The sequence below is a fragment of the Cebidichthys violaceus genome, unplaced genomic scaffold (assembly GCF_023349555.1).
Source record: "Cebidichthys violaceus isolate CVI_PGR_0920_01 unplaced genomic scaffold, fCebVio1.0.p SCAF_15, whole genome shotgun sequence".
Classification (NCBI taxonomy): Eukaryota; Metazoa; Chordata; class Actinopteri; order Perciformes; family Stichaeidae; genus Cebidichthys; species Cebidichthys violaceus.
In genome coordinates this window covers 12,782,219-12,798,578 of record NW_027176318.1, presented here as the reverse complement: position 1 = coordinate 12,798,578, position 16,360 = coordinate 12,782,219, and positions in this window count along the sequence as shown.

The following is a 16,360-nucleotide window of genomic DNA, read 5'->3' as shown; positions in this document are numbered from 1 at the left end:
GTGAACGTGACAAAAGAAATACACTTCCATAGAGTTAGATGGGAAGATTGACAACTAGCTTGTCTCTGTCAAAAGGTAACCCATTTCCACCAGCAACTTTAATTTTAGTTTTAAAAAAGAAACAAAAACGGTTAAAAAGTTATTTCGACTTGATGTTTTTGCACGATAAACAATAAAAAAACATAAATTTGTGAGCTTTAAAGGTGCTGATAGGCAGATTTAGTTTTAATCAGGACAGAGTCTGTTTTTATGCTAAGCTACGCTAATCAGCTGCAGGTTCAAGCTATACATTTACCATAAATCTCGACAAGAAAGCAAAGTGTATTTACCCAAACCTTGAAATATTTCTTAAAATTATATATTTCAAAAATACATGTGATATTCAATGTGACAACTTGTTTCATTATATGCTATACTTCATTTGTAAAATGGATGTTGTAAAACAAAGATTTATTTTGTACAATAAAATATATTCATTTTTTTAATTGGCATAATTATCCCGCCACCCTGAATAGGACAAGTGGTTAAAGACATGGATGGATGGATGGATGGTTATAGGTTCAATTTACCAGTTATTAAAAATGGAAAAAGGTTTCCTTTGATACAATAGTCTGATCATTAGAGAAAAATGAGGCTTCAAAATCACAGTTTCATCCACTGCAGTTCATACACATGACTGCATTTCTTGGCAATTAGTAACGGGGGAAATAATGTGAGAACAAAGCGCAGCGTGAGGTAATTGAAATATTAAAAGATCTCCCTGTTACGACATCGTTAGAGTCTCTCTTCTGCTTGTGTGTAACACAGAGAAAAGAAAAAGGCACTACTTCACTTAACTGATCAGAGCAAGAACAGTTTTGTCCAACCTCATTAAAAAGTTCTGGGTACGGGATCCATGTGGAGATTCATCCAATCCTTTAAAAGCAAATGTATTATTGAAACTCACATACAGTGCTGTTAAATCAAACAGGTGTCATTCCTGTCCTACTTCCTATCAGAGTCAGGACAGAAGGCGAACGCTGCCAATTAAACCGGTTGAAAAAAAAAGCCTTTAATAAAAGATGAAAGATGAGTGATTTTAACTGCAATGCAACTGTCATTTATCAGATCACAGACCTCAGCGAGTGCCGGAAAACACAACGGGTCAGTCATACTAACCCCGCCCCCCCAAACAAAGTGAGCAATTAACAAGGTTGAACTTTTTTAAAATTTGAAACACGGACTGTCATGGAGACTACAAGTTAAGCAATGGAGCCTAGAGAGCCTGTGGTCAAGGTGAAACACACCATTTGTCACGACTTGTAAATTACTTTTTTGGGGAAAAAAAATGTTTTTTAGAAATTGCTTGTTGTGAAGTTTTCTGCCAGAGGCTCTCTGCTCCTTAAAGTTACAGGGTGGCAATTTTCTGCCCTGGTTTTATTAGACTTCTAATTCCATCGTTCAGGCAGGAAAGTGCAACACAATCTGGAGATAACACAGAAACTTTTTTTGGTACAATTCAGGCCGCTCCTTCTAGCCGCCGACTCGAAAATCAATAAACATCCAGCGTTTGGGTTTTTGTCTCAGATTTGGCTCGACGATTCAAGATCAGAGTTCTTCTTCGGTCCCTGCTGGTCTAAACCTGTAATCTTGGATTCATTGCTGCCTTTTACTTCTCATTCTTTGTCAAAGCATGGCTTTCCACTCTCATCAATCATTCATTGCTTCGCCGACGTCTCCGCCGGGCCCCGCGGCCAAAATAGCCACGCTCAATGCAAATCCATCTGACGGGGAGGAAAACCGAATGGAAGCCGTCTCATGTGGAAGAGCGGTGGTTGTACACCTTTTATCGAAAACCATTTGAACACACACACACACACACCGCTACGTTTGACCATGAAGGTTGTTTGGGGCCAGCTACGAGCAATTGTTGTCTGAAAAGAAATTGTCTCGGGACAGCGGCGAAAAGAAATTCAATCAGGAGAGACAAGTGACTGATTAGTAGTTAACATTTTATTATGACGGAATGATGCATTAATGAGTTACACAGAAATTATTTGGCGCTTGAACTCGCCGAGGAGATTTGTGATCGCCCAACAATATCAATCCCCCCCGAGGAGTCCAGACACTGGTGGTGGTGGCTGGAGGATCGGCTGGAGTTGGCTGGAGATGGTGATGGAGCGCTGAATCGGCGAAGACGGATGGTGCTGGGGAGGAGGAGGGTCGCATGAAACAGCGGCAGACGCTGGCGGCGGGGATGCAGCACCTTTAAAAGTAGACAGCAGCATGCTGATAGGCTGACGAAGAGGGTGTGCCAGAGCGCTATTGGCTGAGGGCGACCCGGCTGTCAAACAGCCGATAGAGTCTATGACACCTCTGACAGTGACAGCCGGTATAGAGTATGTGCTGCTAGTGGGAGAGCCGTATGGAGAAAGGCCTTTAAGCCTAAGCATGAGGGGATAGTCTTCCTGTCTGAACTTGCGCTAGAGCTTCATTTTCACCCACTGTCATCATCCCGAGATATTAGTGAGGCCATTTGATCGGTGTTAAAGCAGAGCGCGGACATGGACGCCGGCCAAGCTGCAAATCACACTCGCAACCGCCCAACGAATGAACGCCGCGTGCAGACACGTGTGCGGCAAAGCGTCCGAGGCACGCTCCGTGGGTTAGAAAGGGCCGTGTGTATATATATGTGTGTGTGTGTGTGTGTGTGTGTGTGTGTGTGTGTGTGTGTGTGTATATGTGTCTCTGTGTGTGTGTGTGTGTGGTTTATTTAACCATGCGGCGCTCGAAGAGGTTCACGGCTCAGTAGCCAGGCGGTGAGCTCAGGGGTGCAGAGGCAGCTGGACGTGCGGAGCCGTGTGCACACTGCGAGGCAGCAGATAAGCACCCAGGCTACGGCCTGTGGACAGGAAATGGTCAGAAGGTGAAGAAAAGCGTTGGCCGGAGAGCTCACGTCAGCGACATGCTGAGCATCATCTCACTGAAGCGTTTGCCGTGCGCACGTTTGCATGAGCTGTAACCGTACCGTTTGCATTTCAAGGGACCTACGTTTTTTGGGGGTTTTTTTGTGTGCGTGCGTGTGTGTGTGTGTGTGTGTGTGTGTGTGTGTGTGTGTGTGTGTGTGTGTGTGTGTGTGTGTGTGTGTGTGTGTGTGTGTGTGTGTGTGTGCGTGCGCCAGAATACATTGTGTTCTATCACAAGCACACCCGCTGCTGCTACACAGAAAGTCCTCTCCAGACCGTTGTCAATCCGGCTGCGCTAGGATGCCCTCAGAGAGTCGCGCTCATTTCAATATTTATTGAAATGTTATCAAAACCACTCGGAGCGACTCGCGGCAATCAATGCTGTTTAGGCTCAGCGCTGCAGAGGCAGGGCTCCCCACTCTCACCCGCTATTGTTTGTCTCGGCGCCGCTCGGCGCTCATCCCTCTGAAGGGAAGATGGAGTCACACCTCTGTAATTCCCGCCCCAAAGGAACAGCTCGGTTTAGATTGCACGGCGGCTGTGTACAATGCGTTTTAATTTGACGGAGCTGTTATTTTGCACATGAGAGAGTAACATAAGAACACGTTATAGGGTAGGGAACACTGGGTTGCGCAGAAGGCCCGGCCCTGCAGGGGTTCTCTTTATGTTCAGAATGTAATCATTTGCCGATGCCAACAATTATCCCTGATGGTAACCCGCAGCTCGCCTGAAGAAGAACCTCTGGCAAATCAAACGATCCCTCTTCCTCTCCTAAACCACGCAACCTTCCTGACAGGTAACAACAAACTGTTACAACGAAAGCAATAAAGAGATACAGGGGATAATAAATGATGAATGAAACGGTAATCCGCTGGGCGACGGCATTCACGAGAACAGGAAACAAGAGCACTTTAGTCCCTGCGAGATAGAAGTTTGTCACGATGGGCCGAGCTTTATGCTCCCAGCAGCGCAAATATCTGCGCGTCTCTCGCTGCACTTATAAAGGGCAAGAAGAGGGAATGGATTTGCCTTTTGGGCTTAAGTGGTCTGAGAGGGGATGGATTAAAGAATCATGAGATAAACAACTGACAAACCTGCAGTCCTGGCTTCGTCAGCAGCCGCATGTCCCTAAATTATCCTCGCTCTGTATCCATACCGACTGTTTTAGTTGCATTTTTAGCATACATTCAAATCCATGTACACTACACTGGTATAGACCTAGTTGAGTATTAATCATTCATTGCTAAAGGAACGTAAAGGTAAAATTGTACAAAACACACTCCAGAATGTGTGCTTTCACATAGAGGCTTCATATTGTCTGTCTTTATATTGTGGATCACTGTATTCAGTGATCTATTCATTGTAGTTACTATAACAATGAAGACAATCAGAAGCTGCAGAAGTTACAGGTGAATGTATTCTAAAAGCAAAAATAGACACAAAAATGTGAGGACAAGAGTGAACTTATTAGTTCGGGAAAGAAAGAAAGAAATTACACGTTATTAAACGAATAATCCTCAAGATCTAAGTCCTGATTGATTTCGTATAACATCCATTGTCATCGGTTTACGGCGAGCGCAGTTTGATGCTGCATCAAACTGCTCTTTGATCAGCTACTTGTCAGAAATAAAACAGAAGAGCCGGCCGATCCGTTTACAGTGCAGCCAAACAAACTCACGTTATTTTAATAGCGATGTCAGTCAATGATAATTACATCTGATATCACGCTGCACACGGTGAACGGTAATCAGCGATGTTGATTACAAATGAGATGACATTAAAATCAGGACGGCTGGATGACACGCTACATCCTTTCCTGTGAATCCTTCACGCATAGACGGACAGTTTTAATCCTGGGAGGGGACGGCGGACCCCGCCACAAACACTGCTATACAAAGACGTGACTGCAGACTGTAAATACATTGCTGACCATGAATAGCATTAAAATAACCGAGTTTTATTTCATGAAAGGATTACAACTTGAAATGGAAAAATGTTGGAAATAAATGCAATTTCAAAGAAATAATTCAGCCTTCAGATATGAACAGTCCATCTCAAACTGTGAGGAAGCATCTCGGTGCTTTCAAGAGAAGACTCTCTCTCTGTGGTAGCTTTAATGGAGTGGCTGCAGCGATGCCGCTGTTGGCGGCGAAATTGGCATCTCTGTCCTTTTATGATGGATTTCCCCCAGTATGACTACATGTAACATACTGGTATACACACACTAGTGGACACACTCACATTCCATGCTCTTTGTAAGGGATGCTCACTGGAATCTGCAGTCTTTCACTGACACTTTTTCTATTTAATTCCACTTGGAAATACGTTAATGTTGTATCAGAAAAACAGAAATTCAAAGAACTTTGTGGATTTTTCATACAACCAGTTTTCAATACAAGTAAAAAAAAAAAAGACTAAAAGAACAAGTGAAGAGGCTAAATAGTGCATGTTGGACCATTTAGAGTGTGGAGCGGCTAAGACTACTGATCCAGCTGTGGACGGGTACTGTCCTTGCCAGCGATAAGAGAAGCTCCTTCATGATGAAAGGACAAACAGGGTGCATCCATCTGGTTCTTCACCTTTTTACTCCTCATCCTGCCAAAAAACAGATTCCTCTGGAGCTGAGCCAGGCATAACGTATGAACCGTTATAGCAGCGTCTCCTCAGGTTTTTTTTTTTATTAATCTGTCCCTTCATTTTTCTCATAACCCTCAACACTTCAGGATTTTTTTTTATATTATACATTTTCTGCAGAGGTCATGCTAGAAGTACATCACCGCATCCCACAGATCCAGTCCCGCCAGACATCCGATGTATGAACAAGCCGGGGATCTCACAGGACACTGAGCAGATGGCGAAACCACACAGTGTCAGCACTTTCCCCCCCCAGCAACCTGAGAGACTCACTATGGTCAAATGAAACCGGAGACACAGCAGACACCTTCAACGTCTATTCATATAGATCTCTGCAGACGGGCTTTTGCGTCTGAAGGAAAATTTAAAAAACGCACTAATCGCTTCTCAGAAATAGTGTCCTAAATACATAACCTATCCTAAAAAAAATGGCATAGTACAGTATACCTATACAGCGTGATACGGTTTGTTTCATTGAAGGAAAGGTTTGTGGGAATAAACATTTATTTCTTGCTCAGAGTTAGATGAGAAGATCGAAATCATTCTCGTGTTTGTGAGGGGAAATACATATGAAATTGGAGCCAGTAGCCGCTTAGCTTAGCTTAGCTTAGCACAGAGACTGGAAACAGAGGGAAAGTGCTAGCCTGGCTCTGTCCTAAAAAGTAACTCAATCCACTCACTAGCATCTTTATCCATACCAACAACCAAACAGAAAACACTTTTACACGCTGTATAATCACAATCACCAACCACCAAACATGCTAGGTGGATTGTGCTACCTTTTGACAGAGCCATGCTAGCCGTTTCCAGTCTCTGTGCTAAGCTAAGCTGCTGGCTCCAGCTACACATTTACCGTACTTAGCAATAAAGCAAATAAGCACATTTCCCAAAATGTCAAACTTATCCTTTAAAATTACTCCAATAAAAAAAAGGTACTATTACACCAAGTAACCACCAAGACAAAAGAAAGCTCCAAGAAACATTGTAAACTATTCACCTACAATGTATAAGAGATGGGTTTCAATGCACGATATGTGATAGAAGAGTGTGTAGAGAGGGATCGTCCTCTCACCAGCGCATCGATTGTCTCCCACTCTAATTCCGTCCCGTCTCCAGTGTCCCAGAGAAAGGTGGCCAGCCTGTCCAGATCAATCACATGCAGCAAATGTATTGTTGGACGAGAAACAATTGTTTATTGTTTTTTTGGGCCGAACTTGCTTCCTGATGAAGTTCATTGATCTCTAAAGCAATCCACGGTCCCCGACTCCACATCATTTGTTCCTCCGGTGAAATGATTGGTTTGATCTTAAGGCCGGGCATCGGCCGTAATTACTGAGATGGGATTTCAACTGTCAGCATGATAAATGGCCATTTGACTTTATTCGTCTGGGCCTTGCCATTGGCCCGCAGTGTTACCTGTCACTGCGGTATTCTATTTCCTCAGCTCAGCGTCACACACACAGAAACATATTGAATACCTCTTCCATCACTTCAACGGAACATCTCTCGATAATAACAGATAATTGTCGGAGCAAAATGCCCTCGGCGAGCGAAATGAACGGACAAGTCAACTTCTTGTTTTTCCTGGGAGACCGTTCTTTTTTTTTTTTTTTTTTTTTTTACTGCTGTCAGAAACTTTGTTTATCTAACTCTGCCTCTCTGGTCCTCCACACACATCACCTGAGACACACTTTATTTTTATTTTTGTTACAAATCATTAAGCTGGGTTGCAGCGGGAATTCTCTAGGGTGGTGGTGGAAGGGGGGGGGGGATGCTTGCAGGTGCAGATCTCTGGAGGTGTTTCTGTGCATCAATAAATACAGCTCCTGGCCTTAGCCCTTCAGCCCTGAGAAAGAATCAATTCTGTTAGCAGACAGGAACACAATGCTAACGATAGCAGCCAATCCCACGAACGAGGGTTATTCACAGCACTGAATAAACATGTGTTATTGTGATGTCGGCGTCTGTCGGAATGAAAGGGACCGCGGTGAAAAAGCTGGGTTTGTCTGAAAAAGGTGGCGCTTCACACGCTGACCTATCTATTTTTCTGTTAAACAAGCCGCGGAGCACTTAGTCTTTCTGAATGTAGCTACGCCTCAGAATGCATTTTTACAAATTGGAAATTGTTGTAAAAGCCACTCATTTGCCCGGTGCACAGCCAGGCAGCGCCGCACGACAAAACCTCAGAATATCGTCAAAACCATAACAGAAGTTTGTCTTTCTGCCATGCTCCTCGGAGCCTTTCATTTCTGCGTGGCGGTGCTCTTTCCAGATCAATTATTCCCACTAAAATAAGTAAGAGGAGGCCATGAAATATTAAAGCAGAGGCTGAGCAGAGGTTGAAAGCTTCCCTAACGCGGGGGTGTTGTATCTGTTTTATTTTTCATGACGATGGAGGGACCGCGGCGAGGAGGAGGCGCTGCTGTCGCTCGGGGGCCGGTTTCCACGGTAGCTAATTTTGGTCGGCGGGCCAGAACCCGACCAGATGAAGACCCCCATCCAAAGAGTTGAAAGAGGGCCGAAGCTCGCGGCCTCCTCCTCCTCCCTGTCCCCCGTCACAAGCCCACCGTTACCCATTAACCACAGAGCCGCCGTTTATTATTTAATGCTGCGGCAGTTTTCTGCTGCCGACTCAAACTGCGCCCTCACACACGCGGGACGAGGACGCGAGACGAGGACGCGAGACGGCGGCGTGTTTACTCCGCGCGCCTCGCAGCGTCGGCGGTGTTCTCCTCGCCTTTCATCTTCTTGCTTGAGCTTAGCGCCACGAGGCAGGAGCTCCGCATCTGACTAAGTAGGGAGATTTGTTTGCCTGATTGAAATGCAGATCAAACTTCCAAAGTAGTCTTTGCGCGCAGCTTGACAAATATATTACCCTCACATATTTCCTTAGCGTGGGACAATGTTAGATTTTGTACTGCGACATGTTTTGGAACCTTACGCTTTCTGCATCGAGAGCGCGCACACACGCACACACACACACACACACACACGCACGTGCACGCGCACGCACACGCACACACACACTTGCCACTAAGTTCGGCATGTTATCATTAGGGTGTTTAAAGTGTCGCATGAAAAAGTCATGAGCCTACTCTCACAACTACAATGTCCTCCACATGTCACTGTTTTCCCAGCTGCCATGTTTTATGCATTTAACATCTTATTTTTTTTCCACTGTTCAAATCCCACCTGCGTTATGGAAATGTAGTATTAGCTCGCTAACCGTCAAAGACGCACATGCTACAGTACACTGTGTGTGTGTGTGTGTGTGTGTGTGTGTGTGTGTGTGTGTGTGTGTGTGTGTGTGTGTGTGTGCGTGCGTGCGTGCGTGTGTGTGTGTCTGAGAAATGGGGCAGCAGTGACGAGGCACATCTCACTGATGGAGCTTCAATGCTTATTGTTATCACTGTGCGCGAGCCAAGCGTCAGTCTGCAGCAGATCAAACAGCTCATTTGTCACTCTGAAACCGACGTCGAGCGGACGGGAGTTTTATTCATCAAACCCACACGGCGCTTTTCAAACAGCGCGGTTCACCGACTCCCTTGCAAACGCTTTTGTTGTAATTCGACAATGACGCAAATTCATTCTTTTCTCTCGATTATAAAATAATACAGGTTTCTCGGTAGCGGGGCTTTGCTTGAGTCATGGGCGGAAGGTGAGATGAGGTTACGCAGGACACAGACGGAAAGCTGATGTGGGCACCGCGTCGTTAAGACTTCATTTCTCATGGGTCTGTTCTGGATCTATATGTGATAAAGGAGGCAGCTGACCCACATTACAAAAAGCATATTTCCTCACCTACCTCTAGTGGTATTTAGCCAGCTGGTTTGGGGGGTTTCTTACTCAGGTTTTAAGATATCCATCTTGACTTGTGCCGAATACAAATAGAATAAAGACGACACTGGAAATACTTCCTACAAAAATATGTGACAGCAAGTTCTCTGGATATGTATTTTTAGGAAAAAGAACTACATTTGTTGGTACTTTGAGTGAATTATCAGAGTGCATGTATGTGTTAAACAGTGGAATCTGCCCTGAATACAGTATTTCAGCTTGGATCTGAGGAACATTTCAACTCGGATTTAATGTGCTTATGATCCGTCCAATGATCCGACAACATGACACGATTACCCGTGACACATTAATGCACATGCAAAGACGCACTATGACTTTTTGCTTTGAGCAATGCCAGGCTTAATTACCCCCCCCCCCCGCCTTCCAAAATAAAAAAAAAAAAAAACACTCGACATCCAGATATTTAGCCGAACGAATGCTCAACAGGTGGTGTCCTGTTTTGAACCCAAGTTAAATGCTGCAAATCTAAAGTTCTTTCAACTTTGTGAAAATTTAATTTGCCGTTATTTCCGGCGCAGCGACACGAGGTGAACCTTCGCAGCGAGCTGTAAACAAACACCCGGGAGAAAGGTTTGTCGAGTACGACGCCGAGATATCCGGAAGCCGAAGCGGGCCCTACTGAGGAAACAAGGCGGTAGCTGTTGCGGCGTGTGAATTACACCGGCAGCACATGAATATTTAAAGTGTGATCAGGAGAGACCTCCATTATGTCAGATACCGAGCTGTAATGTCACGGCTGATTATGAGAGCGACGGTTCATGCGCCGCCGTCGAGCTGACACAATCCATCGCCCTTGTGCTGCGAAGGCGAAACAGGAATCTGTCAATTCATACTCAACTACATGCCTGCTCATGTACAGCCCTGTCTCCACACACACACACACACACACACACACACACACACACACACACACACACACAAACACGCTCGTACACAGGCAGGAAGAAAAAACAATCAGATGAAGGGGCTTGAAAAACATATTGGGGGAAATCATTTCTGAGAACCTCAGAGGTGATTTCTTTTTCTCTTTTCACCAAAGATCCAATCCACCTTAACACCATTCTTATCTGTAGTCGAGCCCCTCACGGCAGCACCGGGTGCAGTGCAGTCAGAAGCCGTGCCACTTCCTTCACATCACCGCTGATCTCGGGGGCACCGCCGCAAATGAGAATTTAAACTTGATGAATTATGGCGTCAGTCCACACCGTGTGCTCCTCTGCACCTAAATCAATTTAAGTAACTTCACCCCCCCCCCCCACACACACACACACACACACACACACACACACACACACACACACACACACACACACACACACACACACACACACACACACACACAGTGAGAATGGACTTTTTTTATTAAATGACTTCATGCGAAATTATAGCTATAAATTTGAAGCCAACACCAGCTGTTATGAAGATTTATCGGCGTACTTAATGATAATATACCGAATATATCAAATGCAGAGGCCACCGTAGGTCAGCCAATGAGAGTTGGGGTGTATTGTTATTTCCTCGGCCCACTGTGAAATTAGTTTGACGGCAAAATCAACAGCTTCCGTGATAATTGTCAGATCTAAAAGGTGGATCCTTGGGGGAACCATAGTTGTTAAAAAAATGATTTCCACCACCGCTGACATATTTCTGTTCGTCCGTTTCAGAGCAGTGAAACATGACTCACTGAAGATCTTTCAGACAAGACAACTTTGAAATATGCAAAACTTGCCATTTAATAGAATGTCCCTATTAGGCCATTAAAAACTATCGCTACATTATGTTAAGTTACGTCAACGGATCATTTTCATAATCACACGTGTTCAGTTATTATCACGAGTCCAGCAGCTCGAGGCGGTATCTTCTCCCTTCTTTGGCATGTGGGCAGCAGAAGGTTCAGCTGTGAGCCAGTTTCAAATCTGAAGTAAAGTTCTGCTTTTATTTCCTTTGATGCATCTGGGCCAACGTACGACTATAGAGCCGGGCGACATGGAGAAAATAAAAAGCTTGATACGTTTGACCAAATACCTGGATATTGAAGTGTTGGTGCTCTTAAAAAAGTATTATTATAAGCATGGGTGGCTGTGACTGTGGCTGAGTGGAGAGCAGGGCCGCCCTTCAATCAGAGGGTCGGCGGTTCGATCCCCGGCTCCTGCTCCACTAGTCTCATGTCAATGTGTCCTTGAGCAAGACACTTAACCCCAAAATGTCTCCCGTAGACGCGTGTAGATAGATAGATACCGAATTGTAAGTCGCTTTGGATAAAAGCGTCTGCTAAATGACTGTAATGTAATGTAAGCATAGTATAATAATCATCAGTAATGTGGATGTAATGACTAAGTGGGCAAATAATACAACAGCTAAAACAGTCTGGTAAGTTCAGAACGTTAAATCACTTTATTGCAATGCAGCCTTTAAAACCAGGAAGAGACTTATGCCATGTAACCATAATTCAATATACATCCATCAATATATTGACGAGCCTTATTACTGCACTATAATTGTATATTTGGTGCATTCCATATGTATTTTATTTAATGTATATTATTTCATCTCATTCTCATTGGGGGTTTTTTCGTCTTATAGTGCGTATTGTTTTTGAAATGTCATTTTAATGCTTTTCTTTGCTCATGTAAAGCACTTTCATTATAATCACTCCTGTGTTTGAAGTGTGCTTTTACAAATATAGCTGACATGCCTGAAGCTAACTAAACTTTGTCACGCAGTATTAAGGTGCCTTAGTAACGGCGTTTATGGTTGTAATACTTCCATTGCAATCCCTTGCAGATAGTTGTGGTGACATAAAAGTTGATTTGGCATGAAAAGGTTTAGAGTTTTTGTCAATGTTGGACTCAAAAGGCGAGGCTATGGCTATTTTGAGGAAGCAAAAAGTACCTGTGCTAGTGCAGACCCATTACATATCTAGAAACATCCTCACGCCGAACATAAACCACATGGGACCAATGTCTCATCAGAAAAATGAATTTTGCGAGCACCACTTGCGCGAATATGTCGACATCTTTCACAAATGACTGTCGCTCCCAAATTGCAGGAACATTTGCAAGCCCTGCAGGGCTCTTTGCACACTCATGCATAAGCAAGAGGAAATGATCTTGTGTTTCAAATCATCGCTCGTTAGTGTCGCAAATTTGGTGGAATGGGCCCTCGGTTCTCAGGTTGTCGTCGGGAAACGTGGTCGCATCAATGTGACAAAATGAATAAAAATATATCATTGTAATGAATATGTGCATTAGACATTCTTTGGTTTTTTACGTTGGGGGGGAAAAAAAAAGAAAAAGCAACAAAAATATAGAAAAACATAATAAAGCATTGGAGCGGTTGTCCGAGTAAATCTTGTGTCGAGACAGGGCGAGATTTTGCCGATTCTGCACGGTGGATGATATTGTGAGCTTCGCATACAGTAAAATGTACAGAAGCAGAATGAGTCTGACCCTCTGGCGGTGAGGTCAATTCTAATTGTTCAGCTTGAGCTAGAGATTGAGAGATGGAGCCGGGCGTCCACTAATTGGAAGATAGGCGGTTCAATCCGCGGCTCCTCCGGTCCGCACGTCAAACTGTCTTTGGACGAGATGCTGAAGCCCAAATTGCTCTCGAAGGCTGTTCCAGAGTGTGGGCGAATGAGCATTTCATTTAGGTTAGGTTCTGACGGGCAGGTGGCCTCCGCTATTAATTTATGACTGTGTGTGTGTGTGTGTGTGTGAATGTTGACATGTAGCCGAGTGTAAAGCACTTTGAGTGGTCAGAAGACTAGAAAGGCTCTATATAAAAGTCCATTTACCGAATGACCCTACCTCCAGAGGGTCGGACTCATTCTCTCCCCTCTGCAGCCAACAGCCTCATGCATTTTTAAATCCTTTAAACGCACAGCCAATTTATCACATTAGTATCCACCATGCTTAATTACTGCAGAAAGTCACCATGTCAGAAGCAAAGCTGCTTCACTACCTTCCTGGTCAGTGAGAAAAAAAAAACAAACCCACTGCTCCTTGTTCTTCCATCTAGTTTTTCTCCGTTGTTCTGTTCTGGTTTTAAAATTTCAAAAGAAAAAGAAAACGGTGCAGATTTGTGTTTATCTGATTTGGTTTTGAAACAGAAAAAAAAACAAAAAGGACAAAGGATAGAAACATTCTACTGACGTTGCCTTTGTTTTGTACAGATTTAAAGAGCGCATATTACATTTAAGTTTATGAATGAATTAGATTAACAAATGTTTATTTCATAATGAGAGAACGCGGGTTAGAAGCCTAGAACATATATAGTTCTAAGCCAAGATGTAATATTCTTTTAGAAAATTCCTGTATATAAATATATCAAAAAACTATAAAGAGCAGGGAGAAGGTTTTCCTCCCGTTTCATTCACAGCCTGACGGCCGCCGGACCACGAGCTCGTTTCGGATGTTTGCTCCAGAGCGTGGGTCAATAAGGATTGTTCCACACAAACAAAATGTCTTTCATCGCTTGCGTTGCCACTTCAGCGCCCTGAGTTTAAGCACACCGGAGTGATGATGTCTGTCAGCGCTGCCTCTGATACAGATGATGGAGTTTAAATTGTAACGTATGTGCAGCAGATGGTGATGCGACTTTGAATCACATTCATCTCCCAATCTATACTTACTGAACAGCAGCGGAGGACCTGAGAGAGAGAGAGAGAGAGAGAGAGAGAGAGAGAGAGAGAACGGTGGGAAACGCCTCCAGCGATGAATGTTCTCCAATGACCGTCTTCAACAAGGACACAAAGACGGGTATTACTGCAAACGGGGATAAACCGGCATATATTTCGTTATTTTCCAGTTGTTTATTTGTGTGTCCCTTGAAGGGGAAACTTTTTTCAGATTTTCAAGTGGCTTTCTATCATTGCAATGCCGGCGGGTGAGCGAGGAGCTCCGGGCGCTGGCGAAACGATGGGAAGCCAAACATACTTTATTTGCACAAACCACCCGCATTACAAACGACACTGGAGCCGGTTCAAAATCTGCAAAGCTCTCCTTTAAATCACAGGACTCCCATACGCAAAAAAAAAAAAAAAAAAAAAAAAAAAAATGAAAACAATAAATTAAAACGACACCCTCAAACTTCGACCCTCACCGAGAACAACAAATCAGCAAAAACAAAAGTGAAAACAATTAGCAAGCGTCTCCACGGTGGGCTTTAATATCAGCACTTAAGCAACACGCTCCTCTTATTGCTTACAAGGCGATACTGTTGAGATTGGGTCTACAGGGCGCTCCGAGTGGGCTCTTGTCGTTAAAAGAACTCAAGATTTTTCATCCTGGCACAAGCAGCAGTCATACTGAGCCACGAGCAACCGCGAGGAAGCCTAATTGAACTCTCTGTGATTCCCTCTCAAGGGCTATTCTCAGTGCTCATTATCTTACCCTTGTCCCCGTAAAGATCAGATGACTTCGCTATGACTTTGAACCTCCCTCTCCAAACGGGTCACTCGAGCTCCCTTTGTCCTTTCATCTCTCCCTTTGGCTTTTATAAATAAGCCGGTCTGCGTTCCTCTCTGGAGGCGCAGTTGCATCACCTCAGACAGCTGCCAGCAGCGGCTCTCCTTAGAACAAAGTGGATCCAGGCAACTCGGCTCTAATCACTTTTGTCGTGCCGTGTGTGCCGACTATGCCCACAGACAGAATATACAGGTATATACTGTAGATATATATATATATATATATATATATATCAGTATAAATGGGAAAGAATTTCAGTGACACTATTATTTCTCTCGTCTCTACACTTGTCATTTTGACTGACTTTGCTCAACATCCTGTCACCGAAAAAAGCTTTGTGTGTCTCCACTCCTGTCCATCCCACGCCGAAAGGAGGCAAAGGAAGCCGAGTCTAAAAGTTAAAGCCACAGAAATACATTGTCTCGGCACAAACACGCCCCGATAGCCGTGATCACACAATCATTGCACAGTTGGAATCAACATTTCCTGCGCTCTCATCCTTGCTCACACACACACACACACACACACACACACACACACACACACACACACACACACACACACACACACACACACACACACACACACACACACACACACACACACACACACACACACGTCTGTTTGCTTATTATCAGCGAGGGGATCTCAGCGGTGGATGCTGCCTTGCAGATGGCTTTTTCTAGTGTGGCGAAGTGCACAGAGTCTGAGCTAAATATCACATTTACAACTATACGCATTTCCTGGTATATGTAGCCTGTAAAGTGACACACAGCAACAACACAAAAGTGCTCAAAACAGTTGAAAATAAGGGCTCTTCATCAGGGCTCTGGGTGGTTCCATATCCAGATGGCATTTGAACTGACATGCTGTGCTTACAAAGCAGAAAGAAAGGAGAAAAAAAAAGTGGCATTTAAAGAGAGAGGAAAAGGGCAACAACTACCTCTGTGACTCCGCATCTATCTCCCGGTGTCTCGTCCCGGACGATCGGCACCAAAAATGTTTCCCTGACAGGCGACATCTTGCAGTCTTTACCCCGAAGCATCAAAAGCAAAACTTAGGGAGGACGTCAAGGTGGATGTTTGTGCGTTTGAAGCATGTGACACCATTCATGCCCCGACTCCTGCTAACAGTCAGTCCTGGATTCTTTGAACTATGAAGGCAATTGTTCTTAACTTTAAAAAGCAGTGGTTCTATTTTTTGGAGAAATGTCATATTTGCTCGTGTTTGTAGGGTGGATACGAAGCGACTGCTAGCTGCAGGTTAGCTTAGCTTAGCACAAAGATAGGAAACAGCTAGCCTGGCTCTGTCCAAAAGGTACCAAATAGCATCTTTAAAGCTCACTAAACTCAGAACAAAAGCAAATAAGCGTATTTCCCACAATGTCAATTATTTTAACCACATAGTTTTAGAGAGTTTTCACATTTTTTTTAACAATTTCACCAAAAGGAGTCA